General features: G+C 54.8%; 65 non-coding genes across 65 annotated transcripts; all 65 read left to right on the forward strand.

Moving 5' to 3' along the window:
• The first annotated feature begins 59 nt into the window (after positions 1–59).
• Trnah-gug (transfer RNA histidin (anticodon GUG)) lies at positions 60–137 on the forward strand. The gene has a single exon. It is a non-coding gene; the product is annotated as a tRNA-His (tRNA).
• Positions 138–425: 288 nt separating this feature from the next.
• On the forward strand, positions 426–507 carry Trnal-aag (transfer RNA leucine (anticodon AAG)). The gene has a single exon. It is a non-coding gene; the product is annotated as a tRNA-Leu (tRNA).
• An 80-nt stretch (positions 508–587) lies between these two features.
• Positions 588–669, forward strand: Trnal-cag (transfer RNA leucine (anticodon CAG)). The gene has a single exon. It is a non-coding gene; the product is annotated as a tRNA-Leu (tRNA).
• A 274-nt stretch (positions 670–943) lies between these two features.
• Positions 944–1,015, forward strand: Trnae-cuc (transfer RNA glutamic acid (anticodon CUC)). Its single transcript has one exon. It is a non-coding gene; the product is annotated as a tRNA-Glu (tRNA).
• A 375-nt stretch (positions 1,016–1,390) lies between these two features.
• Positions 1,391–1,468, forward strand: Trnah-gug (transfer RNA histidin (anticodon GUG)). Its single transcript has one exon. It is a non-coding gene; the product is annotated as a tRNA-His (tRNA).
• Positions 1,469–1,756: 288 nt separating this feature from the next.
• On the forward strand, positions 1,757–1,838 carry Trnal-aag (transfer RNA leucine (anticodon AAG)). The gene has a single exon. It is a non-coding gene; the product is annotated as a tRNA-Leu (tRNA).
• Positions 1,839–1,918: 80 nt separating this feature from the next.
• Positions 1,919–2,000, forward strand: Trnal-cag (transfer RNA leucine (anticodon CAG)). The gene has a single exon. It is a non-coding gene; the product is annotated as a tRNA-Leu (tRNA).
• Positions 2,001–2,274: 274 nt separating this feature from the next.
• On the forward strand, positions 2,275–2,346 carry Trnae-cuc (transfer RNA glutamic acid (anticodon CUC)). Its single transcript has one exon. It is a non-coding gene; the product is annotated as a tRNA-Glu (tRNA).
• A 375-nt stretch (positions 2,347–2,721) lies between these two features.
• Trnah-gug (transfer RNA histidin (anticodon GUG)) lies at positions 2,722–2,799 on the forward strand. The gene has a single exon. It is a non-coding gene; the product is annotated as a tRNA-His (tRNA).
• Positions 2,800–3,087: 288 nt separating this feature from the next.
• On the forward strand, positions 3,088–3,169 carry Trnal-aag (transfer RNA leucine (anticodon AAG)). The gene has a single exon. It is a non-coding gene; the product is annotated as a tRNA-Leu (tRNA).
• Positions 3,170–3,249: 80 nt separating this feature from the next.
• Positions 3,250–3,331, forward strand: Trnal-cag (transfer RNA leucine (anticodon CAG)). The gene has a single exon. It is a non-coding gene; the product is annotated as a tRNA-Leu (tRNA).
• Positions 3,332–3,605: 274 nt separating this feature from the next.
• Trnae-cuc (transfer RNA glutamic acid (anticodon CUC)) lies at positions 3,606–3,677 on the forward strand. The gene has a single exon. It is a non-coding gene; the product is annotated as a tRNA-Glu (tRNA).
• Positions 3,678–4,052: 375 nt separating this feature from the next.
• On the forward strand, positions 4,053–4,130 carry Trnah-gug (transfer RNA histidin (anticodon GUG)). Its single transcript has one exon. It is a non-coding gene; the product is annotated as a tRNA-His (tRNA).
• Positions 4,131–4,418: 288 nt separating this feature from the next.
• On the forward strand, positions 4,419–4,500 carry Trnal-aag (transfer RNA leucine (anticodon AAG)). The gene has a single exon. It is a non-coding gene; the product is annotated as a tRNA-Leu (tRNA).
• An 80-nt stretch (positions 4,501–4,580) lies between these two features.
• Trnal-cag (transfer RNA leucine (anticodon CAG)) lies at positions 4,581–4,662 on the forward strand. The gene has a single exon. It is a non-coding gene; the product is annotated as a tRNA-Leu (tRNA).
• A 274-nt stretch (positions 4,663–4,936) lies between these two features.
• Trnae-cuc (transfer RNA glutamic acid (anticodon CUC)) lies at positions 4,937–5,008 on the forward strand. Its single transcript has one exon. It is a non-coding gene; the product is annotated as a tRNA-Glu (tRNA).
• A 375-nt stretch (positions 5,009–5,383) lies between these two features.
• On the forward strand, positions 5,384–5,461 carry Trnah-gug (transfer RNA histidin (anticodon GUG)). The gene has a single exon. It is a non-coding gene; the product is annotated as a tRNA-His (tRNA).
• Positions 5,462–5,749: 288 nt separating this feature from the next.
• On the forward strand, positions 5,750–5,831 carry Trnal-aag (transfer RNA leucine (anticodon AAG)). The gene has a single exon. It is a non-coding gene; the product is annotated as a tRNA-Leu (tRNA).
• Positions 5,832–5,911: 80 nt separating this feature from the next.
• Positions 5,912–5,993, forward strand: Trnal-cag (transfer RNA leucine (anticodon CAG)). The gene has a single exon. It is a non-coding gene; the product is annotated as a tRNA-Leu (tRNA).
• A 274-nt stretch (positions 5,994–6,267) lies between these two features.
• Trnae-cuc (transfer RNA glutamic acid (anticodon CUC)) lies at positions 6,268–6,339 on the forward strand. The gene has a single exon. It is a non-coding gene; the product is annotated as a tRNA-Glu (tRNA).
• Positions 6,340–6,714: 375 nt separating this feature from the next.
• Trnah-gug (transfer RNA histidin (anticodon GUG)) lies at positions 6,715–6,792 on the forward strand. Its single transcript has one exon. It is a non-coding gene; the product is annotated as a tRNA-His (tRNA).
• Positions 6,793–7,080: 288 nt separating this feature from the next.
• Trnal-aag (transfer RNA leucine (anticodon AAG)) lies at positions 7,081–7,162 on the forward strand. The gene has a single exon. It is a non-coding gene; the product is annotated as a tRNA-Leu (tRNA).
• An 80-nt stretch (positions 7,163–7,242) lies between these two features.
• On the forward strand, positions 7,243–7,324 carry Trnal-cag (transfer RNA leucine (anticodon CAG)). Its single transcript has one exon. It is a non-coding gene; the product is annotated as a tRNA-Leu (tRNA).
• A 274-nt stretch (positions 7,325–7,598) lies between these two features.
• On the forward strand, positions 7,599–7,670 carry Trnae-cuc (transfer RNA glutamic acid (anticodon CUC)). The gene has a single exon. It is a non-coding gene; the product is annotated as a tRNA-Glu (tRNA).
• A 375-nt stretch (positions 7,671–8,045) lies between these two features.
• Trnah-gug (transfer RNA histidin (anticodon GUG)) lies at positions 8,046–8,123 on the forward strand. The gene has a single exon. It is a non-coding gene; the product is annotated as a tRNA-His (tRNA).
• A 288-nt stretch (positions 8,124–8,411) lies between these two features.
• On the forward strand, positions 8,412–8,493 carry Trnal-aag (transfer RNA leucine (anticodon AAG)). Its single transcript has one exon. It is a non-coding gene; the product is annotated as a tRNA-Leu (tRNA).
• Positions 8,494–8,573: 80 nt separating this feature from the next.
• Trnal-cag (transfer RNA leucine (anticodon CAG)) lies at positions 8,574–8,655 on the forward strand. Its single transcript has one exon. It is a non-coding gene; the product is annotated as a tRNA-Leu (tRNA).
• Positions 8,656–8,929: 274 nt separating this feature from the next.
• Positions 8,930–9,001, forward strand: Trnae-cuc (transfer RNA glutamic acid (anticodon CUC)). Its single transcript has one exon. It is a non-coding gene; the product is annotated as a tRNA-Glu (tRNA).
• A 375-nt stretch (positions 9,002–9,376) lies between these two features.
• Positions 9,377–9,454, forward strand: Trnah-gug (transfer RNA histidin (anticodon GUG)). The gene has a single exon. It is a non-coding gene; the product is annotated as a tRNA-His (tRNA).
• A 288-nt stretch (positions 9,455–9,742) lies between these two features.
• Positions 9,743–9,824, forward strand: Trnal-aag (transfer RNA leucine (anticodon AAG)). Its single transcript has one exon. It is a non-coding gene; the product is annotated as a tRNA-Leu (tRNA).
• An 80-nt stretch (positions 9,825–9,904) lies between these two features.
• Trnal-cag (transfer RNA leucine (anticodon CAG)) lies at positions 9,905–9,986 on the forward strand. The gene has a single exon. It is a non-coding gene; the product is annotated as a tRNA-Leu (tRNA).
• Positions 9,987–10,260: 274 nt separating this feature from the next.
• On the forward strand, positions 10,261–10,332 carry Trnae-cuc (transfer RNA glutamic acid (anticodon CUC)). Its single transcript has one exon. It is a non-coding gene; the product is annotated as a tRNA-Glu (tRNA).
• A 375-nt stretch (positions 10,333–10,707) lies between these two features.
• Trnah-gug (transfer RNA histidin (anticodon GUG)) lies at positions 10,708–10,785 on the forward strand. The gene has a single exon. It is a non-coding gene; the product is annotated as a tRNA-His (tRNA).
• Positions 10,786–11,073: 288 nt separating this feature from the next.
• Trnal-aag (transfer RNA leucine (anticodon AAG)) lies at positions 11,074–11,155 on the forward strand. The gene has a single exon. It is a non-coding gene; the product is annotated as a tRNA-Leu (tRNA).
• Positions 11,156–11,235: 80 nt separating this feature from the next.
• On the forward strand, positions 11,236–11,317 carry Trnal-cag (transfer RNA leucine (anticodon CAG)). Its single transcript has one exon. It is a non-coding gene; the product is annotated as a tRNA-Leu (tRNA).
• Positions 11,318–11,591: 274 nt separating this feature from the next.
• Trnae-cuc (transfer RNA glutamic acid (anticodon CUC)) lies at positions 11,592–11,663 on the forward strand. Its single transcript has one exon. It is a non-coding gene; the product is annotated as a tRNA-Glu (tRNA).
• Positions 11,664–12,038: 375 nt separating this feature from the next.
• On the forward strand, positions 12,039–12,116 carry Trnah-gug (transfer RNA histidin (anticodon GUG)). The gene has a single exon. It is a non-coding gene; the product is annotated as a tRNA-His (tRNA).
• Positions 12,117–12,404: 288 nt separating this feature from the next.
• Positions 12,405–12,486, forward strand: Trnal-aag (transfer RNA leucine (anticodon AAG)). The gene has a single exon. It is a non-coding gene; the product is annotated as a tRNA-Leu (tRNA).
• An 80-nt stretch (positions 12,487–12,566) lies between these two features.
• Positions 12,567–12,648, forward strand: Trnal-cag (transfer RNA leucine (anticodon CAG)). The gene has a single exon. It is a non-coding gene; the product is annotated as a tRNA-Leu (tRNA).
• Positions 12,649–12,922: 274 nt separating this feature from the next.
• Trnae-cuc (transfer RNA glutamic acid (anticodon CUC)) lies at positions 12,923–12,994 on the forward strand. The gene has a single exon. It is a non-coding gene; the product is annotated as a tRNA-Glu (tRNA).
• A 375-nt stretch (positions 12,995–13,369) lies between these two features.
• Trnah-gug (transfer RNA histidin (anticodon GUG)) lies at positions 13,370–13,447 on the forward strand. Its single transcript has one exon. It is a non-coding gene; the product is annotated as a tRNA-His (tRNA).
• A 288-nt stretch (positions 13,448–13,735) lies between these two features.
• Trnal-aag (transfer RNA leucine (anticodon AAG)) lies at positions 13,736–13,817 on the forward strand. Its single transcript has one exon. It is a non-coding gene; the product is annotated as a tRNA-Leu (tRNA).
• An 80-nt stretch (positions 13,818–13,897) lies between these two features.
• Trnal-cag (transfer RNA leucine (anticodon CAG)) lies at positions 13,898–13,979 on the forward strand. Its single transcript has one exon. It is a non-coding gene; the product is annotated as a tRNA-Leu (tRNA).
• A 274-nt stretch (positions 13,980–14,253) lies between these two features.
• Trnae-cuc (transfer RNA glutamic acid (anticodon CUC)) lies at positions 14,254–14,325 on the forward strand. The gene has a single exon. It is a non-coding gene; the product is annotated as a tRNA-Glu (tRNA).
• Positions 14,326–14,700: 375 nt separating this feature from the next.
• On the forward strand, positions 14,701–14,778 carry Trnah-gug (transfer RNA histidin (anticodon GUG)). The gene has a single exon. It is a non-coding gene; the product is annotated as a tRNA-His (tRNA).
• A 288-nt stretch (positions 14,779–15,066) lies between these two features.
• Trnal-aag (transfer RNA leucine (anticodon AAG)) lies at positions 15,067–15,148 on the forward strand. The gene has a single exon. It is a non-coding gene; the product is annotated as a tRNA-Leu (tRNA).
• An 80-nt stretch (positions 15,149–15,228) lies between these two features.
• Trnal-cag (transfer RNA leucine (anticodon CAG)) lies at positions 15,229–15,310 on the forward strand. Its single transcript has one exon. It is a non-coding gene; the product is annotated as a tRNA-Leu (tRNA).
• A 274-nt stretch (positions 15,311–15,584) lies between these two features.
• Trnae-cuc (transfer RNA glutamic acid (anticodon CUC)) lies at positions 15,585–15,656 on the forward strand. The gene has a single exon. It is a non-coding gene; the product is annotated as a tRNA-Glu (tRNA).
• A 375-nt stretch (positions 15,657–16,031) lies between these two features.
• Trnah-gug (transfer RNA histidin (anticodon GUG)) lies at positions 16,032–16,109 on the forward strand. The gene has a single exon. It is a non-coding gene; the product is annotated as a tRNA-His (tRNA).
• A 288-nt stretch (positions 16,110–16,397) lies between these two features.
• Trnal-aag (transfer RNA leucine (anticodon AAG)) lies at positions 16,398–16,479 on the forward strand. The gene has a single exon. It is a non-coding gene; the product is annotated as a tRNA-Leu (tRNA).
• Positions 16,480–16,559: 80 nt separating this feature from the next.
• Positions 16,560–16,641, forward strand: Trnal-cag (transfer RNA leucine (anticodon CAG)). Its single transcript has one exon. It is a non-coding gene; the product is annotated as a tRNA-Leu (tRNA).
• A 274-nt stretch (positions 16,642–16,915) lies between these two features.
• Trnae-cuc (transfer RNA glutamic acid (anticodon CUC)) lies at positions 16,916–16,987 on the forward strand. The gene has a single exon. It is a non-coding gene; the product is annotated as a tRNA-Glu (tRNA).
• Positions 16,988–17,362: 375 nt separating this feature from the next.
• Positions 17,363–17,440, forward strand: Trnah-gug (transfer RNA histidin (anticodon GUG)). The gene has a single exon. It is a non-coding gene; the product is annotated as a tRNA-His (tRNA).
• A 288-nt stretch (positions 17,441–17,728) lies between these two features.
• On the forward strand, positions 17,729–17,810 carry Trnal-aag (transfer RNA leucine (anticodon AAG)). The gene has a single exon. It is a non-coding gene; the product is annotated as a tRNA-Leu (tRNA).
• An 80-nt stretch (positions 17,811–17,890) lies between these two features.
• Trnal-cag (transfer RNA leucine (anticodon CAG)) lies at positions 17,891–17,972 on the forward strand. The gene has a single exon. It is a non-coding gene; the product is annotated as a tRNA-Leu (tRNA).
• A 274-nt stretch (positions 17,973–18,246) lies between these two features.
• On the forward strand, positions 18,247–18,318 carry Trnae-cuc (transfer RNA glutamic acid (anticodon CUC)). The gene has a single exon. It is a non-coding gene; the product is annotated as a tRNA-Glu (tRNA).
• A 375-nt stretch (positions 18,319–18,693) lies between these two features.
• On the forward strand, positions 18,694–18,771 carry Trnah-gug (transfer RNA histidin (anticodon GUG)). Its single transcript has one exon. It is a non-coding gene; the product is annotated as a tRNA-His (tRNA).
• A 288-nt stretch (positions 18,772–19,059) lies between these two features.
• Trnal-aag (transfer RNA leucine (anticodon AAG)) lies at positions 19,060–19,141 on the forward strand. Its single transcript has one exon. It is a non-coding gene; the product is annotated as a tRNA-Leu (tRNA).
• Positions 19,142–19,221: 80 nt separating this feature from the next.
• Positions 19,222–19,303, forward strand: Trnal-cag (transfer RNA leucine (anticodon CAG)). The gene has a single exon. It is a non-coding gene; the product is annotated as a tRNA-Leu (tRNA).
• Positions 19,304–19,577: 274 nt separating this feature from the next.
• Positions 19,578–19,649, forward strand: Trnae-cuc (transfer RNA glutamic acid (anticodon CUC)). The gene has a single exon. It is a non-coding gene; the product is annotated as a tRNA-Glu (tRNA).
• A 375-nt stretch (positions 19,650–20,024) lies between these two features.
• Positions 20,025–20,102, forward strand: Trnah-gug (transfer RNA histidin (anticodon GUG)). Its single transcript has one exon. It is a non-coding gene; the product is annotated as a tRNA-His (tRNA).
• Positions 20,103–20,390: 288 nt separating this feature from the next.
• Trnal-aag (transfer RNA leucine (anticodon AAG)) lies at positions 20,391–20,472 on the forward strand. Its single transcript has one exon. It is a non-coding gene; the product is annotated as a tRNA-Leu (tRNA).
• An 80-nt stretch (positions 20,473–20,552) lies between these two features.
• On the forward strand, positions 20,553–20,634 carry Trnal-cag (transfer RNA leucine (anticodon CAG)). Its single transcript has one exon. It is a non-coding gene; the product is annotated as a tRNA-Leu (tRNA).
• Positions 20,635–20,908: 274 nt separating this feature from the next.
• Positions 20,909–20,980, forward strand: Trnae-cuc (transfer RNA glutamic acid (anticodon CUC)). The gene has a single exon. It is a non-coding gene; the product is annotated as a tRNA-Glu (tRNA).
• A 375-nt stretch (positions 20,981–21,355) lies between these two features.
• On the forward strand, positions 21,356–21,433 carry Trnah-gug (transfer RNA histidin (anticodon GUG)). Its single transcript has one exon. It is a non-coding gene; the product is annotated as a tRNA-His (tRNA).
• The last annotated feature ends 119 nt before the right edge of the window (positions 21,434–21,552 follow it).

Below are 21,552 nucleotides of genomic sequence, written 5' to 3' on the forward strand. Positions count from 1 at the left end.
AGCTTTGCTGTTCATCGCCACTTGCAGTCGAGAAGGCTACTTTCGGCGGTGGCTCCGTGGCCGTGATCGTCTAGTGGTTAGGACATTGCCATTGCGTTGTGGCCGCAATAACCCAGGTTCGAGTCCTGGTCACGGCACTTTTTAAAGTTCTGCCTTGCTGTCGCTGCAATGACGATAGTGACCCAGTGTTTGAAATCACGGTGCCCTCCTGATTGTTTGCTCATGTTCCACAGGCTGCAGGTGGCACTACCGATTCAATATCAACACGCGATGCCGCCGCACCAGAGCGCTGGCAGCTGCCTGTGTAGTTAATCTCTATTCGAAAAGTGCAGTGGTTTGAGGTTCGATGTATGAGCAACCCGTCGCAGAAGATCAGGAAGTTGTGTCGTGCACTGTTTTCTACAAATGCCACGAACCCTGGTGCAGGTAGCGTGGCCGAGCGGTCTAAGGCGCTGGTTTAAGGCACCAGTCTCTTCGGAGGCGTGGGTTCGAATCCCACCGCTGCCAATTTTTACTTCTCGTTTTTGTGCCATTGCCGTGTGTTCTCGAGGGGTAGAACGCAGCTCCTGTGGCCGTTGCGTCGCGTAGGTAGCGTGGCCGAGCGGTCTAAGGCGCTGGTTTCAGGCACCAGTCTCTTCGGAGGCGTGGGTTCGAATCCCACCGCTGCCAACGTTTTCTGTCTCGTAATCCAGAGCTCTGATTACCCGCGAAGGAAATAGCGCAGCAAAGCGTGATCGTCGCTTTCGTAAATTGTCGTAGCACAGTGCGTGGTGTAACAACAGGATTCACCGGCGCAGGTTGGTCTCATGATCGCTGGCGTTCGTCTCCACGAGATACGTCCCGAGCATGCCGTTCTACAAAGTGGAAACGTAAATTTTTGCAGTTGTCGCCAAATAGCGGGAAGGTGCTTGCTGAGTTTGCTGGAGGAGCGCTTGCGTCGTTATCCGGTGTGGTCTAGTGGCTAGGATACCTGGCTCTCACCCAGGAGGCCCGGGTTCGATTCCCGGTACCGGAAACGCACATTTTGTTGCTCCTCTTATGCGACTTGTCCCGACTTAGCTCGACTGACGCTCCGCTGACGCTTGCAGAAAACTACGTAAAATATGGTTCGCGGCCACAAGTGACGGCGAGAGAGATGCGACATCTGTCCACCTCTTAACGAGGCACATACCTGCGGTCAACAGACTTGGAGGACTGCAAGACATTGCCACGGGCGTTGAATGCAGCTAACCACTCTGCTCAGTGTCCCAAGAACGCAGGCACGGTCGTTTGCAGGTATGCATATGATGGAGACCGCGTGTGACACAGCTGTGGCGAGACGCAGTCGGCCGAGCTTTGCTGTTCATCGCCACTTGCAGTCGAGAAGGCTACTTTCGGCGGTGGCTCCGTGGCCGTGATCGTCTAGTGGTTAGGACATTGCCATTGCGTTGTGGCCGCAATAACCCAGGTTCGAGTCCTGGTCACGGCACTTTTTAAAGTTCTGCCTTGCTGTCGCTGCAATGACGATAGTGACCCAGTGTTTGAAATCACGGTGCCCTCCTGATTGTTTGCTCATGTTCCACAGGCTGCAGGTGGCACTACCGATTCAATATCAACACGCGATGCCGCCGCACCAGAGCGCTGGCAGCTGCCTGTGTAGTTAATCTCTATTCGAAAAGTGCAGTGGTTTGAGGTTCGATGTATGAGCAACCCGTCGCAGAAGATCAGGAAGTTGTGTCGTGCACTGTTTTCTACAAATGCCACGAACCCTGGTGCAGGTAGCGTGGCCGAGCGGTCTAAGGCGCTGGTTTAAGGCACCAGTCTCTTCGGAGGCGTGGGTTCGAATCCCACCGCTGCCAATTTTTACTTCTCGTTTTTGTGCCATTGCCGTGTGTTCTCGAGGGGTAGAACGCAGCTCCTGTGGCCGTTGCGTCGCGTAGGTAGCGTGGCCGAGCGGTCTAAGGCGCTGGTTTCAGGCACCAGTCTCTTCGGAGGCGTGGGTTCGAATCCCACCGCTGCCAACGTTTTCTGTCTCGTAATCCAGAGCTCTGATTACCCGCGAAGGAAATAGCGCAGCAAAGCGTGATCGTCGCTTTCGTAAATTGTCGTAGCACAGTGCGTGGTGTAACAACAGGATTCACCGGCGCAGGTTGGTCTCATGATCGCTGGCGTTCGTCTCCACGAGATACGTCCCGAGCATGCCGTTCTACAAAGTGGAAACGTAAATTTTTGCAGTTGTCGCCAAATAGCGGGAAGGTGCTTGCTGAGTTTGCTGGAGGAGCGCTTGCGTCGTTATCCGGTGTGGTCTAGTGGCTAGGATACCTGGCTCTCACCCAGGAGGCCCGGGTTCGATTCCCGGTACCGGAAACGCACATTTTGTTGCTCCTCTTATGCGACTTGTCCCGACTTAGCTCGACTGACGCTCCGCTGACGCTTGCAGAAAACTACGTAAAATATGGTTCGCGGCCACAAGTGACGGCGAGAGAGATGCGACATCTGTCCACCTCTTATCGAGGCACATACCTGCGGTCAACAGACTTGGAGGACTGCAAGACATTGCCACGGGCGTTGAATGCAGCTAACCACTCTGCTCAGTGTCCCAAGAACGCAGGCACGGTCGTTTGCAGGTATGCATATGATGGAGACCGCGTGTGACACAGCTGTGGCGAGACGCAGTCGGCCGAGCTTTGCTGTTCATCGCCACTTGCAGTCGAGAAGGCTACTTTCGGCGGTGGCTCCGTGGCCGTGATCGTCTAGTGGTTAGGACATTGCCATTGCGTTGTGGCCGCAATAACCCAGGTTCGAGTCCTGGTCACGGCACTTTTTAAAGTTCTGCCTTGCTGTCGCTGCAATGACGATAGTGACCCAGTGTTTGAAATCACGGTGCCCTCCTGATTGTTTGCTCATGTTCCACAGGCTGCAGGTGGCACTACCGATTCAATATCAACACGCGATGCCGCCGCACCAGAGCGCTGGCAGCTGCCTGTGTAGTTAATCTCTATTCGAAAAGTGCAGTGGTTTGAGGTTCGATGTATGAGCAACCCGTCGCAGAAGATCAGGAAGTTGTGTCGTGCACTGTTTTCTACAAATGCCACGAACCCTGGTGCAGGTAGCGTGGCCGAGCGGTCTAAGGCGCTGGTTTAAGGCACCAGTCTCTTCGGAGGCGTGGGTTCGAATCCCACCGCTGCCAATTTTTACTTCTCGTTTTTGTGCCATTGCCGTGTGTTCTCGAGGGGTAGAACGCAGCTCCTGTGGCCGTTGCGTCGCGTAGGTAGCGTGGCCGAGCGGTCTAAGGCGCTGGTTTCAGGCACCAGTCTCTTCGGAGGCGTGGGTTCGAATCCCACCGCTGCCAACGTTTTCTGTCTCGTAATCCAGAGCTCTGATTACCCGCGAAGGAAATAGCGCAGCAAAGCGTGATCGTCGCTTTCGTAAATTGTCGTAGCACAGTGCGTGGTGTAACAACAGGATTCACCGGCGCAGGTTGGTCTCATGATCGCTGGCGTTCGTCTCCACGAGATACGTCCCGAGCATGCCGTTCTACAAAGTGGAAACGTAAATTTTTGCAGTTGTCGCCAAATAGCGGGAAGGTGCTTGCTGAGTTTGCTGGAGGAGCGCTTGCGTCGTTATCCGGTGTGGTCTAGTGGCTAGGATACCTGGCTCTCACCCAGGAGGCCCGGGTTCGATTCCCGGTACCGGAAACGCACATTTTGTTGCTCCTCTTATGCGACTTGTCCCGACTTAGCTCGACTGACGCTCCGCTGACGCTTGCAGAAAACTACGTAAAATATGGTTCGCGGCCACAAGTGACGGCGAGAGAGATGCGACATCTGTCCACCTCTTAACGAGGCACATACCTGCGGTCAACAGACTTGGAGGACTGCAAGACATTGCCACGGGCGTTGAATGCAGCTAACCACTCTGCTCAGTGTCCCAAGAACGCAGGCACGGTCGTTTGCAGGTATGCATATGATGGAGACCGCGTGTGACACAGCTGTGGCGAGACGCAGTCGGCCGAGCTTTGCTGTTCATCGCCACTTGCAGTCGAGAAGGCTACTTTCGGCGGTGGCTCCGTGGCCGTGATCGTCTAGTGGTTAGGACATTGCCATTGCGTTGTGGCCGCAATAACCCAGGTTCGAGTCCTGGTCACGGCACTTTTTAAAGTTCTGCCTTGCTGTCGCTGCAATGACGATAGTGACCCAGTGTTTGAAATCACGGTGCCCTCCTGATTGTTTGCTCATGTTCCACAGGCTGCAGGTGGCACTACCGATTCAATATCAACACGCGATGCCGCCGCACCAGAGCGCTGGCAGCTGCCTGTGTAGTTAATCTCTATTCGAAAAGTGCAGTGGTTTGAGGTTCGATGTATGAGCAACCCGTCGCAGAAGATCAGGAAGTTGTGTCGTGCACTGTTTTCTACAAATGCCACGAACCCTGGTGCAGGTAGCGTGGCCGAGCGGTCTAAGGCGCTGGTTTAAGGCACCAGTCTCTTCGGAGGCGTGGGTTCGAATCCCACCGCTGCCAATTTTTACTTCTCGTTTTTGTGCCATTGCCGTGTGTTCTCGAGGGGTAGAACGCAGCTCCTGTGGCCGTTGCGTCGCGTAGGTAGCGTGGCCGAGCGGTCTAAGGCGCTGGTTTCAGGCACCAGTCTCTTCGGAGGCGTGGGTTCGAATCCCACCGCTGCCAACGTTTTCTGTCTCGTAATCCAGAGCTCTGATTACCCGCGAAGGAAATAGCGCAGCAAAGCGTGATCGTCGCTTTCGTAAATTGTCGTAGCACAGTGCGTGGTGTAACAACAGGATTCACCGGCGCAGGTTGGTCTCATGATCGCTGGCGTTCGTCTCCACGAGATACGTCCCGAGCATGCCGTTCTACAAAGTGGAAACGTAAATTTTTGCAGTTGTCGCCAAATAGCGGGAAGGTGCTTGCTGAGTTTGCTGGAGGAGCGCTTGCGTCGTTATCCGGTGTGGTCTAGTGGCTAGGATACCTGGCTCTCACCCAGGAGGCCCGGGTTCGATTCCCGGTACCGGAAACGCACATTTTGTTGCTCCTCTTATGCGACTTGTCCCGACTTAGCTCGACTGACGCTCCGCTGACGCTTGCAGAAAACTACGTAAAATATGGTTCGCGGCCACAAGTGACGGCGAGAGAGATGCGACATCTGTCCACCTCTTATCGAGGCACATACCTGCGGTCAACAGACTTGGAGGACTGCAAGACATTGCCACGGGCGTTGAATGCAGCTAACCACTCTGCTCAGTGTCCCAAGAACGCAGGCACGGTCGTTTGCAGGTATGCATATGATGGAGACCGCGTGTGACACAGCTGTGGCGAGACGCAGTCGGCCGAGCTTTGCTGTTCATCGCCACTTGCAGTCGAGAAGGCTACTTTCGGCGGTGGCTCCGTGGCCGTGATCGTCTAGTGGTTAGGACATTGCCATTGCGTTGTGGCCGCAATAACCCAGGTTCGAGTCCTGGTCACGGCACTTTTTAAAGTTCTGCCTTGCTGTCGCTGCAATGACGATAGTGACCCAGTGTTTGAAATCACGGTGCCCTCCTGATTGTTTGCTCATGTTCCACAGGCTGCAGGTGGCACTACCGATTCAATATCAACACGCGATGCCGCCGCACCAGAGCGCTGGCAGCTGCCTGTGTAGTTAATCTCTATTCGAAAAGTGCAGTGGTTTGAGGTTCGATGTATGAGCAACCCGTCGCAGAAGATCAGGAAGTTGTGTCGTGCACTGTTTTCTACAAATGCCACGAACCCTGGTGCAGGTAGCGTGGCCGAGCGGTCTAAGGCGCTGGTTTAAGGCACCAGTCTCTTCGGAGGCGTGGGTTCGAATCCCACCGCTGCCAATTTTTACTTCTCGTTTTTGTGCCATTGCCGTGTGTTCTCGAGGGGTAGAACGCAGCTCCTGTGGCCGTTGCGTCGCGTAGGTAGCGTGGCCGAGCGGTCTAAGGCGCTGGTTTCAGGCACCAGTCTCTTCGGAGGCGTGGGTTCGAATCCCACCGCTGCCAACGTTTTCTGTCTCGTAATCCAGAGCTCTGATTACCCGCGAAGGAAATAGCGCAGCAAAGCGTGATCGTCGCTTTCGTAAATTGTCGTAGCACAGTGCGTGGTGTAACAACAGGATTCACCGGCGCAGGTTGGTCTCATGATCGCTGGCGTTCGTCTCCACGAGATACGTCCCGAGCATGCCGTTCTACAAAGTGGAAACGTAAATTTTTGCAGTTGTCGCCAAATAGCGGGAAGGTGCTTGCTGAGTTTGCTGGAGGAGCGCTTGCGTCGTTATCCGGTGTGGTCTAGTGGCTAGGATACCTGGCTCTCACCCAGGGGGCCCGGGTTCGATTCCCGGTACCGGAAACGCACATTTTGTTGCTCCTCTTATGCGACTTGTCCCGACTTAGCTCGACTGACGCTCCGCTGACGCTTGCAGAAAACTACGTAAAATATGGTTCGCGGCCACAAGTGACGGCGAGAGAGATGCGACATCTGTCCACCTCTTAACGAGGCACATACCTGCGGTCAACAGACTTGGAGGACTGCAAGACATTGCCACGGGCGTTGAATGCAGCTAACCACTCTGCTCAGTGTCCCAAGAACGCAGGCACGGTCGTTTGCAGGTATGCATATGATGGAGACCGCGTGTGACACAGCTGTGGCGAGACGCAGTCGGCCGAGCTTTGCTGTTCATCGCCACTTGCAGTCGAGAAGGCTACTTTCGGCGGTGGCTCCGTGGCCGTGATCGTCTAGTGGTTAGGACATTGCCATTGCGTTGTGGCCGCAATAACCCAGGTTCGAGTCCTGGTCACGGCACTTTTTAAAGTTCTGCCTTGCTGTCGCTGCAATGACGATAGTGACCCAGTGTTTGAAATCACGGTGCCCTCCTGATTGTTTGCTCATGTTCCACAGGCTGCAGGTGGCACTACCGATTCAATATCAACACGCGATGCCGCCGCACCAGAGCGCTGGCAGCTGCCTGTGTAGTTAATCTCTATTCGAAAAGTGCAGTGGTTTGAGGTTCGATGTATGAGCAACCCGTCGCAGAAGATCAGGAAGTTGTGTCGTGCACTGTTTTCTACAAATGCCACGAACCCTGGTGCAGGTAGCGTGGCCGAGCGGTCTAAGGCGCTGGTTTAAGGCACCAGTCTCTTCGGAGGCGTGGGTTCGAATCCCACCGCTGCCAATTTTTACTTCTCGTTTTTGTGCCATTGCCGTGTGTTCTCGAGGGGTAGAACGCAGCTCCTGTGGCCGTTGCGTCGCGTAGGTAGCGTGGCCGAGCGGTCTAAGGCGCTGGTTTCAGGCACCAGTCTCTTCGGAGGCGTGGGTTCGAATCCCACCGCTGCCAACGTTTTCTGTCTCGTAATCCAGAGCTCTGATTACCCGCGAAGGAAATAGCGCAGCAAAGCGTGATCGTCGCTTTCGTAAATTGTCGTAGCACAGTGCGTGGTGTAACAACAGGATTCACCGGCGCAGGTTGGTCTCATGATCGCTGGCGTTCGTCTCCACGAGATACGTCCCGAGCATGCCGTTCTACAAAGTGGAAACGTAAATTTTTGCAGTTGTCGCCAAATAGCGGGAAGGTGCTTGCTGAGTTTGCTGGAGGAGCGCTTGCGTCGTTATCCGGTGTGGTCTAGTGGCTAGGATACCTGGCTCTCACCCAGGAGGCCCGGGTTCGATTCCCGGTACCGGAAACGCACATTTTGTTGCTCCTCTTATGCGACTTGTCCCGACTTAGCTCGACTGACGCTCCGCTGACGCTTGCAGAAAACTACGTAAAATATGGTTCGCGGCCACAAGTGACGGCGAGAGAGATGCGACATCTGTCCACCTCTTAACGAGGCACATACCTGCGGTCAACAGACTTGGAGGACTGCAAGACATTGCCACGGGCGTTGAATGCAGCTAACCACTCTGCTCAGTGTCCCAAGAACGCAGGCACGGTCGTTTGCAGGTATGCATATGATGGAGACCGCGTGTGACACAGCTGTGGCGAGACGCAGTCGGCCGAGCTTTGCTGTTCATCGCCACTTGCAGTCGAGAAGGCTACTTTCGGCGGTGGCTCCGTGGCCGTGATCGTCTAGTGGTTAGGACATTGCCATTGCGTTGTGGCCGCAATAACCCAGGTTCGAGTCCTGGTCACGGCACTTTTTAAAGTTCTGCCTTGCTGTCGCTGCAATGACGATAGTGACCCAGTGTTTGAAATCACGGTGCCCTCCTGATTGTTTGCTCATGTTCCACAGGCTGCAGGTGGCACTACCGATTCAATATCAACACGCGATGCCGCCGCACCAGAGCGCTGGCAGCTGCCTGTGTAGTTAATCTCTATTCGAAAAGTGCAGTGGTTTGAGGTTCGATGTATGAGCAACCCGTCGCAGAAGATCAGGAAGTTGTGTCGTGCACTGTTTTCTACAAATGCCACGAACCCTGGTGCAGGTAGCGTGGCCGAGCGGTCTAAGGCGCTGGTTTAAGGCACCAGTCTCTTCGGAGGCGTGGGTTCGAATCCCACCGCTGCCAATTTTTACTTCTCGTTTTTGTGCCATTGCCGTGTGTTCTCGAGGGGTAGAACGCAGCTCCTGTGGCCGTTGCGTCGCGTAGGTAGCGTGGCCGAGCGGTCTAAGGCGCTGGTTTCAGGCACCAGTCTCTTCGGAGGCGTGGGTTCGAATCCCACCGCTGCCAACGTTTTCTGTCTCGTAATCCAGAGCTCTGATTACCCGCGAAGGAAATAGCGCAGCAAAGCGTGATCGTCGCTTTCGTAAATTGTCGTAGCACAGTGCGTGGTGTAACAACAGGATTCACCGGCGCAGGTTGGTCTCATGATCGCTGGCGTTCGTCTCCACGAGATACGTCCCGAGCATGCCGTTCTACAAAGTGGAAACGTAAATTTTTGCAGTTGTCGCCAAATAGCGGGAAGGTGCTTGCTGAGTTTGCTGGAGGAGCGCTTGCGTCGTTATCCGGTGTGGTCTAGTGGCTAGGATACCTGGCTCTCACCCAGGAGGCCCGGGTTCGATTCCCGGTACCGGAAACGCACATTTTGTTGCTCCTCTTATGCGACTTGTCCCGACTTAGCTCGACTGACGCTCCGCTGACGCTTGCAGAAAACTACGTAAAATATGGTTCGCGGCCACAAGTGACGGCGAGAGAGATGCGACATCTGTCCACCTCTTATCGAGGCACATACCTGCGGTCAACAGACTTGGAGGACTGCAAGACATTGCCACGGGCGTTGAATGCAGCTAACCACTCTGCTCAGTGTCCCAAGAACGCAGGCACGGTCGTTTGCAGGTATGCATATGATGGAGACCGCGTGTGACACAGCTGTGGCGAGACGCAGTCGGCCGAGCTTTGCTGTTCATCGCCACTTGCAGTCGAGAAGGCTACTTTCGGCGGTGGCTCCGTGGCCGTGATCGTCTAGTGGTTAGGACATTGCCATTGCGTTGTGGCCGCAATAACCCAGGTTCGAGTCCTGGTCACGGCACTTTTTAAAGTTCTGCCTTGCTGTCGCTGCAATGACGATAGTGACCCAGTGTTTGAAATCACGGTGCCCTCCTGATTGTTTGCTCATGTTCCACAGGCTGCAGGTGGCACTACCGATTCAATATCAACACGCGATGCCGCCGCACCAGAGCGCTGGCAGCTGCCTGTGTAGTTAATCTCTATTCGAAAAGTGCAGTGGTTTGAGGTTCGATGTATGAGCAACCCGTCGCAGAAGATCAGGAAGTTGTGTCGTGCACTGTTTTCTACAAATGCCACGAACCCTGGTGCAGGTAGCGTGGCCGAGCGGTCTAAGGCGCTGGTTTAAGGCACCAGTCTCTTCGGAGGCGTGGGTTCGAATCCCACCGCTGCCAATTTTTACTTCTCGTTTTTGTGCCATTGCCGTGTGTTCTCGAGGGGTAGAACGCAGCTCCTGTGGCCGTTGCGTCGCGTAGGTAGCGTGGCCGAGCGGTCTAAGGCGCTGGTTTCAGGCACCAGTCTCTTCGGAGGCGTGGGTTCGAATCCCACCGCTGCCAACGTTTTCTGTCTCGTAATCCAGAGCTCTGATTACCCGCGAAGGAAATAGCGCAGCAAAGCGTGATCGTCGCTTTCGTAAATTGTCGTAGCACAGTGCGTGGTGTAACAACAGGATTCACCGGCGCAGGTTGGTCTCATGATCGCTGGCGTTCGTCTCCACGAGATACGTCCCGAGCATGCCGTTCTACAAAGTGGAAACGTAAATTTTTGCAGTTGTCGCCAAATAGCGGGAAGGTGCTTGCTGAGTTTGCTGGAGGAGCGCTTGCGTCGTTATCCGGTGTGGTCTAGTGGCTAGGATACCTGGCTCTCACCCAGGAGGCCCGGGTTCGATTCCCGGTACCGGAAACGCACATTTTGTTGCTCCTCTTATGCGACTTGTCCCGACTTAGCTCGACTGACGCTCCGCTGACGCTTGCAGAAAACTACGTAAAATATGGTTCGCGGCCACAAGTGACGGCGAGAGAGATGCGACATCTGTCCACCTCTTATCGAGGCACATACCTGCGGTCAACAGACTTGGAGGACTGCAAGACATTGCCACGGGCGTTGAATGCAGCTAACCACTCTGCTCAGTGTCCCAAGAACGCAGGCACGGTCGTTTGCAGGTATGCATATGATGGAGACCGCGTGTGACACAGCTGTGGCGAGACGCAGTCGGCCGAGCTTTGCTGTTCATCGCCACTTGCAGTCGAGAAGGCTACTTTCGGCGGTGGCTCCGTGGCCGTGATCGTCTAGTGGTTAGGACATTGCCATTGCGTTGTGGCCGCAATAACCCAGGTTCGAGTCCTGGTCACGGCACTTTTTAAAGTTCTGCCTTGCTGTCGCTGCAATGACGATAGTGACCCAGTGTTTGAAATCACGGTGCCCTCCTGATTGTTTGCTCATGTTCCACAGGCTGCAGGTGGCACTACCGATTCAATATCAACACGCGATGCCGCCGCACCAGAGCGCTGGCAGCTGCCTGTGTAGTTAATCTCTATTCGAAAAGTGCAGTGGTTTGAGGTTCGATGTATGAGCAACCCGTCGCAGAAGATCAGGAAGTTGTGTCGTGCACTGTTTTCTACAAATGCCACGAACCCTGGTGCAGGTAGCGTGGCCGAGCGGTCTAAGGCGCTGGTTTAAGGCACCAGTCTCTTCGGAGGCGTGGGTTCGAATCCCACCGCTGCCAATTTTTACTTCTCGTTTTTGTGCCATTGCCGTGTGTTCTCGAGGGGTAGAACGCAGCTCCTGTGGCCGTTGCGTCGCGTAGGTAGCGTGGCCGAGCGGTCTAAGGCGCTGGTTTCAGGCACCAGTCTCTTCGGAGGCGTGGGTTCGAATCCCACCGCTGCCAACGTTTTCTGTCTCGTAATCCAGAGCTCTGATTACCCGCGAAGGAAATAGCGCAGCAAAGCGTGATCGTCGCTTTCGTAAATTGTCGTAGCACAGTGCGTGGTGTAACAACAGGATTCACCGGCGCAGGTTGGTCTCATGATCGCTGGCGTTCGTCTCCACGAGATACGTCCCGAGCATGCCGTTCTACAAAGTGGAAACGTAAATTTTTGCAGTTGTCGCCAAATAGCGGGAAGGTGCTTGCTGAGTTTGCTGGAGGAGCGCTTGCGTCGTTATCCGGTGTGGTCTAGTGGCTAGGATACCTGGCTCTCACCCAGGAGGCCCGGGTTCGATTCCCGGTACCGGAAACGCACATTTTGTTGCTCCTCTTATGCGACTTGTCCCGACTTAGCTCGACTGACGCTCCGCTGACGCTTGCAGAAAACTACGTAAAATATGGTTCGCGGCCACAAGTGACGGCGAGAGAGATGCGACATCTGTCCACCTCTTAACGAGGCACATACCTGCGGTCAACAGACTTGGAGGACTGCAAGACATTGCCACGGGCGTTGAATGCAGCTAACCACTCTGCTCAGTGTCCCAAGAACGCAGGCACGGTCGTTTGCAGGTATGCATATGATGGAGACCGCGTGTGACACAGCTGTGGCGAGACGCAGTCGGCCGAGCTTTGCTGTTCATCGCCACTTGCAGTCGAGAAGGCTACTTTCGGCGGTGGCTCCGTGGCCGTGATCGTCTAGTGGTTAGGACATTGCCATTGCGTTGTGGCCGCAATAACCCAGGTTCGAGTCCTGGTCACGGCACTTTTTAAAGTTCTGCCTTGCTGTCGCTGCAATGACGATAGTGACCCAGTGTTTGAAATCACGGTGCCCTCCTGATTGTTTGCTCATGTTCCACAGGCTGCAGGTGGCACTACCGATTCAATATCAACACGCGATGCCGCCGCACCAGAGCGCTGGCAGCTGCCTGTGTAGTTAATCTCTATTCGAAAAGTGCAGTGGTTTGAGGTTCGATGTATGAGCAACCCGTCGCAGAAGATCAGGAAGTTGTGTCGTGCACTGTTTTCTACAAATGCCACGAACCCTGGTGCAGGTAGCGTGGCCGAGCGGTCTAAGGCGCTGGTTTAAGGCACCAGTCTCTTCGGAGGCGTGGGTTCGAATCCCACCGCTGCCAATTTTTACTTCTCGTTTTTGTGCCATTGCCGTGTGTTCTCGAGGGGTAGAACGCAGCTCCTGTGGCCGTTGCGTCGCGTAGGTAGCGTGGCCGAGCGGTCTAAGGCGCTGGTTTCAGGCACCAGTCTCTTCGGAGGCGTGGGTTCGAATCCCACCGCTGCCAACGTTTTCTGTCTCGTAATCCAGAGCTCTGATTACCCGCGAAGGAAATAGCGCAGCAAAGCGTGATCGTCGCTTTCGTAAATTGTCGTAGCACAGTGCGTGGTGTAACAACAGGATTCACCGGCGCAGGTTGGTCTCATGATCGCTGGCGTTCGTCTCCACGAGATACGTCCCGAGCATGCCGTTCTACAAAGTGGAAACGTAAATTTTTGCAGTTGTCGCCAAATAGCGGGAAGGTGCTTGCTGAGTTTGCTGGAGGAGCGCTTGCGTCGTTATCCGGTGTGGTCTAGTGGCTAGGATACCTGGCTCTCACCCAGGAGGCCCGGGTTCGATTCCCGGTACCGGAAACGCACATTTTGTTGCTCCTCTTATGCGACTTGTCCCGACTTAGCTCGACTGACGCTCCGCTGACGCTTGCAGAAAACTACGTAAAATATGGTTCGCGGCCACAAGTGACGGCGAGAGAGATGCGACATCTGTCCACCTCTTATCGAGGCACATACCTGCGGTCAACAGACTTGGAGGACTGCAAGACATTGCCACGGGCGTTGAATGCAGCTAACCACTCTGCTCAGTGTCCCAAGAACGCAGGCACGGTCGTTTGCAGGTATGCATATGATGGAGACCGCGTGTGACACAGCTGTGGCGAGACGCAGTCGGCCGAGCTTTGCTGTTCATCGCCACTTGCAGTCGAGAAGGCTACTTTCGGCGGTGGCTCCGTGGCCGTGATCGTCTAGTGGTTAGGACATTGCCATTGCGTTGTGGCCGCAATAACCCAGGTTCGAGTCCTGGTCACGGCACTTTTTAAAGTTCTGCCTTGCTGTCGCTGCAATGACGATAGTGACCCAGTGTTTGAAATCACGGTGCCCTCCTGATTGTTTGCTCATGTTCCACAGGCTGCAGGTGGCACTACCGATTCAATATCAACACGCGATGCCGCCGCACCAGAGCGCTGGCAGCTGCCTGTGTAGTTAATCTCTATTCGAAAAGTGCAGTGGTTTGAGGTTCGATGTATGAGCAACCCGTCGCAGAAGATCAGGAAGTTGTGTCGTGCACTGTTTTCTACAAATGCCACGAACCCTGGTGCAGGTAGCGTGGCCGAGCGGTCTAAGGCGCTGGTTTAAGGCACCAGTCTCTTCGGAGGCGTGGGTTCGAATCCCACCGCTGCCAATTTTTACTTCTCGTTTTTGTGCCATTGCCGTGTGTTCTCGAGGGGTAGAACGCAGCTCCTGTGGCCGTTGCGTCGCGTAGGTAGCGTGGCCGAGCGGTCTAAGGCGCTGGTTTCAGGCACCAGTCTCTTCGGAGGCGTGGGTTCGAATCCCACCGCTGCCAACGTTTTCTGTCTCGTAATCCAGAGCTCTGATTACCCGCGAAGGAAATAGCGCAGCAAAGCGTGATCGTCGCTTTCGTAAATTGTCGTAGCACAGTGCGTGGTGTAACAACAGGATTCACCGGCGCAGGTTGGTCTCATGATCGCTGGCGTTCGTCTCCACGAGATACGTCCCGAGCATGCCGTTCTACAAAGTGGAAACGTAAATTTTTGCAGTTGTCGCCAAATAGCGGGAAGGTGCTTGCTGAGTTTGCTGGAGGAGCGCTTGCGTCGTTATCCGGTGTGGTCTAGTGGCTAGGATACCTGGCTCTCACCCAGGAGGCCCGGGTTCGATTCCCGGTACCGGAAACGCACATTTTGTTGCTCCTCTTATGCGACTTGTCCCGACTTAGCTCGACTGACGCTCCGCTGACGCTTGCAGAAAACTACGTAAAATATGGTTCGCGGCCACAAGTGACGGCGAGAGAGATGCGACATCTGTCCACCTCTTAACGAGGCACATACCTGCGGTCAACAGACTTGGAGGACTGCAAGACATTGCCACGGGCGTTGAATGCAGCTAACCACTCTGCTCAGTGTCCCAAGAACGCAGGCACGGTCGTTTGCAGGTATGCATATGATGGAGACCGCGTGTGACACAGCTGTGGCGAGACGCAGTCGGCCGAGCTTTGCTGTTCATCGCCACTTGCAGTCGAGAAGGCTACTTTCGGCGGTGGCTCCGTGGCCGTGATCGTCTAGTGGTTAGGACATTGCCATTGCGTTGTGGCCGCAATAACCCAGGTTCGAGTCCTGGTCACGGCACTTTTTAAAGTTCTGCCTTGCTGTCGCTGCAATGACGATAGTGACCCAGTGTTTGAAATCACGGTGCCCTCCTGATTGTTTGCTCATGTTCCACAGGCTGCAGGTGGCACTACCGATTCAATATCAACACGCGATGCCGCCGCACCAGAGCGCTGGCAGCTGCCTGTGTAGTTAATCTCTATTCGAAAAGTGCAGTGGTTTGAGGTTCGATGTATGAGCAACCCGTCGCAGAAGATCAGGAAGTTGTGTCGTGCACTGTTTTCTACAAATGCCACGAACCCTGGTGCAGGTAGCGTGGCCGAGCGGTCTAAGGCGCTGGTTTAAGGCACCAGTCTCTTCGGAGGCGTGGGTTCGAATCCCACCGCTGCCAATTTTTACTTCTCGTTTTTGTGCCATTGCCGTGTGTTCTCGAGGGGTAGAACGCAGCTCCTGTGGCCGTTGCGTCGCGTAGGTAGCGTGGCCGAGCGGTCTAAGGCGCTGGTTTCAGGCACCAGTCTCTTCGGAGGCGTGGGTTCGAATCCCACCGCTGCCAACGTTTTCTGTCTCGTAATCCAGAGCTCTGATTACCCGCGAAGGAAATAGCGCAGCAAAGCGTGATCGTCGCTTTCGTAAATTGTCGTAGCACAGTGCGTGGTGTAACAACAGGATTCACCGGCGCAGGTTGGTCTCATGATCGCTGGCGTTCGTCTCCACGAGATACGTCCCGAGCATGCCGTTCTACAAAGTGGAAACGTAAATTTTTGCAGTTGTCGCCAAATAGCGGGAAGGTGCTTGCTGAGTTTGCTGGAGGAGCGCTTGCGTCGTTATCCGGTGTGGTCTAGTGGCTAGGATACCTGGCTCTCACCCAGGAGGCCCGGGTTCGATTCCCGGTACCGGAAACGCACATTTTGTTGCTCCTCTTATGCGACTTGTCCCGACTTAGCTCGACTGACGCTCCGCTGACGCTTGCAGAAAACTACGTAAAATATGGTTCGCGGCCACAAGTGACGGCGAGAGAGATGCGACATCTGTCCACCTCTTATCGAGGCACATACCTGCGGTCAACAGACTTGGAGGACTGCAAGACATTGCCACGGGCGTTGAATGCAGCTAACCACTCTGCTCAGTGTCCCAAGAACGCAGGCACGGTCGTTTGCAGGTATGCATATGATGGAGACCGCGTGTGACACAGCTGTGGCGAGACGCAGTCGGCCGAGCTTTGCTGTTCATCGCCACTTGCAGTCGAGAAGGCTACTTTCGGCGGTGGCTCCGTGGCCGTGATCGTCTAGTGGTTAGGACATTGCCATTGCGTTGTGGCCGCAATAACCCAGGTTCGAGTCCTGGTCACGGCACTTTTTAAAGTTCTGCCTTGCTGTCGCTGCAATGACGATAGTGACCCAGTGTTTGAAATCACGGTGCCCTCCTGATTGTTTGCTCATGTTCCACAGGCTGCAGGTGGCACTACCGATTCAATATCAACACGCGATGCCGCCGCACCAGAGCGCTGGCAGCTGCCTGTGTAGTTAATCTCTATTCGAAAAGTGCAGTGGTTTGAGGTTCGATGTATGAGCAACCCGTCGCAGAAGATCAGGAAGTTGTGTCGTGCACTGTTTTCTACAAATGCCACGAACCCTGGTGCAGGTAGCGTGGCCGAGCGGTCTAAGGCGCTGGTTTAAGGCACCAGTCTCTTCGGAGGCGTGGGTTCGAATCCCACCGCTGCCAATTTTTACTTCTCGTTTTTGTGCCATTGCCGTGTGTTCTCGAGGGGTAGAACGCAGCTCCTGTGGCCGTTGCGTCGCGTAGGTAGCGTGGCCGAGCGGTCTAAGGCGCTGGTTTCAGGCACCAGTCTCTTCGGAGGCGTGGGTTCGAATCCCACCGCTGCCAACGTTTTCTGTCTCGTAATCCAGAGCTCTGATTACCCGCGAAGGAAATAGCGCAGCAAAGCGTGATCGTCGCTTTCGTAAATTGTCGTAGCACAGTGCGTGGTGTAACAACAGGATTCACCGGCGCAGGTTGGTCTCATGATCGCTGGCGTTCGTCTCCACGAGATACGTCCCGAGCATGCCGTTCTACAAAGTGGAAACGTAAATTTTTGCAGTTGTCGCCAAATAGCGGGAAGGTGCTTGCTGAGTTTGCTGGAGGAGCGCTTGCGTCGTTATCCGGTGTGGTCTAGTGGCTAGGATACCTGGCTCTCACCCAGGAGGCCCGGGTTCGATTCCCGGTACCGGAAACGCACATTTTGTTGCTCCTCTTATGCGACTTGTCCCGACTTAGCTCGACTGACGCTCCGCTGACGCTTGCAGAAAACTACGTAAAATATGGTTCGCGGCCACAAGTGACGGCGAGAGAGATGCGACATCTGTCCACCTCTTAACGAGGCACATACCTGCGGTCAACAGACTTGGAGGACTGCAAGACATTGCCACGGGCGTTGAATGCAGCTAACCACTCTGCTCAGTGTCCCAAGAACGCAGGCACGGTCGTTTGCAGGTATGCATATGATGGAGACCGCGTGTGACACAGCTGTGGCGAGACGCAGTCGGCCGAGCTTTGCTGTTCATCGCCACTTGCAGTCGAGAAGGCTACTTTCGGCGGTGGCTCCGTGGCCGTGATCGTCTAGTGGTTAGGACATTGCCATTGCGTTGTGGCCGCAATAACCCAGGTTCGAGTCCTGGTCACGGCACTTTTTAAAGTTCTGCCTTGCTGTCGCTGCAATGACGATAGTGACCCAGTGTTTGAAATCACGGTGCCCTCCTGATTGTTTGCTCATGTTCCACAGGCTGCAGGTGGCACTACCGATTCAATATCAACACGCGATGCCGCCGCACCAGAGCGCTGGCAGCTGCCTGTGTAGTTAATCTCTATTCGAAAAGTGCAGTGGTTTGAGGTTCGATGTATGAGCAACCCGTCGCAGAAGATCAGGAAGTTGTGTCGTGCACTGTTTTCTACAAATGCCACGAACCCTGGTGCAGGTAGCGTGGCCGAGCGGTCTAAGGCGCTGGTTTAAGGCACCAGTCTCTTCGGAGGCGTGGGTTCGAATCCCACCGCTGCCAATTTTTACTTCTCGTTTTTGTGCCATTGCCGTGTGTTCTCGAGGGGTAGAACGCAGCTCCTGTGGCCGTTGCGTCGCGTAGGTAGCGTGGCCGAGCGGTCTAAGGCGCTGGTTTCAGGCACCAGTCTCTTCGGAGGCGTGGGTTCGAATCCCACCGCTGCCAACGTTTTCTGTCTCGTAATCCAGAGCTCTGATTACCCGCGAAGGAAATAGCGCAGCAAAGCGTGATCGTCGCTTTCGTAAATTGTCGTAGCACAGTGCGTGGTGTAACAACAGGATTCACCGGCGCAGGTTGGTCTCATGATCGCTGGCGTTCGTCTCCACGAGATACGTCCCGAGCATGCCGTTCTACAAAGTGGAAACGTAAATTTTTGCAGTTGTCGCCAAATAGCGGGAAGGTGCTTGCTGAGTTTGCTGGAGGAGCGCTTGCGTCGTTATCCGGTGTGGTCTAGTGGCTAGGATACCTGGCTCTCACCCAGGAGGCCCGGGTTCGATTCCCGGTACCGGAAACGCACATTTTGTTGCTCCTCTTATGCGACTTGTCCCGACTTAGCTCGACTGACGCTCCGCTGACGCTTGCAGAAAACTACGTAAAATATGGTTCGCGGCCACAAGTGACGGCGAGAGAGATGCGACATCTGTCCACCTCTTAACGAGGCACATACCTGCGGTCAACAGACTTGGAGGACTGCAAGACATTGCCACGGGCGTTGAATGCAGCTAACCACTCTGCTCAGTGTCCCAAGAACGCAGGCACGGTCGTTTGCAGGTATGCATATGATGGAGACCGCGTGTGACACAGCTGTGGCGAGACGCAGTCGGCCGAGCTTTGCTGTTCATCGCCACTTGCAGTCGAGAAGGCTACTTTCGGCGGTGGCTCCGTGGCCGTGATCGTCTAGTGGTTAGGACATTGCCATTGCGTTGTGGCCGCAATAACCCAGGTTCGAGTCCTGGTCACGGCACTTTTTAAAGTTCTGCCTTGCTGTCGCTGCAATGACGATAGTGACCCAGTGTTTGAAATCACGGTGCCCTCCTGATTGTTTGCTCATGTTCCACAGGCTGCAGGTGGCACTACCGATTCAATATCAACACGCGATGCCGCCGCACCAGAGCGCTGGCAGCTGCCTGTGTAGTTAATCTCTATTCGAAAAGTGCAGTGGTTTGAGGTTCGATGTATGAGCAACCCGTCGCAGAAGATCAGGAAGTTGTGTCGTGCACTGTTTTCTACAAATGCCACGAACCCTGGTGCAGGTAGCGTGGCCGAGCGGTCTAAGGCGCTGGTTTAAGGCACCAGTCTCTTCGGAGGCGTGGGTTCGAATCCCACCGCTGCCAATTTTTACTTCTCGTTTTTGTGCCATTGCCGTGTGTTCTCGAGGGGTAGAACGCAGCTCCTGTGGCCGTTGCGTCGCGTAGGTAGCGTGGCCGAGCGGTCTAAGGCGCTGGTTTCAGGCACCAGTCTCTTCGGAGGCGTGGGTTCGAATCCCACCGCTGCCAACGTTTTCTGTCTCGTAATCCAGAGCTCTGATTACCCGCGAAGGAAATAGCGCAGCAAAGCGTGATCGTCGCTTTCGTAAACTGTCGTAGCACAGTGCGTGGTGTAACAACAGGATTCACCGGCGCAGGTTGGTCTCATGATCGCTGGCGTTCGTCTCCACGAGATACGTCCCGAGCATGCCGTTCTACAAAGTGGAAACGTAAATTTTTGCAGTTGTCGCCAAATAGCGGGAAGGTGCTTGCTGAGTTTGCTGGAGGAGCGCTTGCGTCGTTATCCGGTGTGGTCTAGTGGCTAGGATACCTGGCTCTCACCCAGGAGGCCCGGGTTCGATTCCCGGTACCGGAAACGCACATTTTGTTGCTCCTCTTATGCGACTTGTCCCGACTTAGCTCGACTGACGCTCCGCTGACGCTTGCAGAAAACTACGTAAAATATGGTTCGCGGCCACAAGTGACGGCGAGAGAGATGCGACATCTGTCCACCTCTTAACGAGGCACATACCTGCGGTCAACAGACTTGGAGGACTGCAAGACATTGCCACGGGCGTTGAATGCAGCTAACCACTCTGCTCAGTGTCCCAAGAACGCAGGCACGGTCGTTTGCAGGTATGCATATGATGGAGACCGCGTGTGACACAGCTGTGGCGAGACGCAGTCGGCCGAGCTTTGCTGTTCATCGCCACTTGCAGTCGAGAAGGCTACTTTCGGCGGTGGCTCCGTGGCCGTGATCGTCTAGTGGTTAGGACATTGCCATTGCGTTGTGGCCGCAATAACCCAGGTTCGAGTCCTGGTCACGGCACTTTTTAAAGTTCTGCCTTGCTGTCGCTGCAATGACGATAGTGACCCAGTGTTTGAAATCACGGTGCCCTCCTGATTGTTTGCTCATGTTCCACAGGCTGCAGGTGGCACTACCGATTCAATATCAACACGCGATGCCGCCGCACCAGAGCGCTGGCAGCTGCCTGTGTAGTTAATCTCTATTCGAAAAGTGCAGTGGTTTGAGGTTCGATGTATGAGCAACCCGTCGCAGAAGATCAGGAAGTTGTGTCGTGCACTGTTTTCTACAAATGCCACGAACCCTGGTGCAGGTAGCGTGGCCGAGCGGTCTAAGGCGCTGGTTTAAGGCACCAGTCTCTTCGGAGGCGTGGGTTCGAATCCCACCGCTGCCAATTTTTACTTCTCGTTTTTGTGCCATTGCCGTGTGTTCTCGAGGGGTAGAACGCAGCTCCTGTGGCCGTTGCGTCGCGTAGGTAGCGTGGCCGAGCGGTCTAAGGCGCTGGTTTCAGGCACCAGTCTCTTCGGAGGCGTGGGTTCGAATCCCACCGCTGCCAACGTTTTCTGTCTCGTAATCCAGAGCTCTGATTACCCGCGAAGGAAATAGCGCAGCAAAGCGTGATCGTCGCTTTCGTAAATTGTCGTAGCACAGTGCGTGGTGTAACAACAGGATTCACCGGCGCAGGTTGGTCTCATGATCGCTGGCGTTCGTCTCCACGAGATACGTCCCGAGCATGCCGTTCTACAAAGTGGAAACGTAAATTTTTGCAGTTGTCGCCAAATAGCGGGAAGGTGCTTGCTGAGTTTGCTGGAGGAGCGCTTGCGTCGTTATCCGGTGTGGTCTAGTGGCTAGGATACCTGGCTCTCACCCAGGAGGCCCGGGTTCGATTCCCGGTACCGGAAACGCACATTTTGTTGCTCCTCTTATGCGACTTGTCCCGACTTAGCTCGACTGACGCTCCGCTGACGCTTGCAGAAAACTACGTAAAATATGGTTCGCGGCCACAAGTGACGGCGAGAGAGATGCGACATCTGTCCACCTCTTATCGAGGCACATACCTGCGGTCAACAGACTTGGAGGACTGCAAGACATTGCCACGGGCGTTGAATGCAGCTAACCACTCTGCTCAGTGTCCCAAGAACGCAGGCACGGTCGTTTGCAGGTATGCATATGATGGAGACCGCGTGTGACACAGCTGTGGCGAGACGCAGTCGGCCGAGCTTTGCTGTTCATCGCCACTTGCAGTCGAGAAGGCTACTTTCGGCGGTGGCTCCGTGGCCGTGATCGTCTAGTGGTTAGGACATTGCCATTGCGTTGTGGCCGCAATAACCCAGGTTCGAGTCCTGGTCACGGCACTTTTTAAAGTTCTGCCTTGCTGTCGCTGCAATGACGATAGTGACCCAGTGTTTGAAATCACGGTGCCCTCCTGATTGTTTGCTCATGTTCCACAGGCTGCAGGTGGCACTACCGATTC

Source organism: Schistocerca gregaria, chromosome 2, assembly GCF_023897955.1.
Source record: "Schistocerca gregaria isolate iqSchGreg1 chromosome 2, iqSchGreg1.2, whole genome shotgun sequence".
Lineage (NCBI taxonomy): Eukaryota > Metazoa > Arthropoda > Insecta > Orthoptera > Acrididae > Schistocerca > Schistocerca gregaria.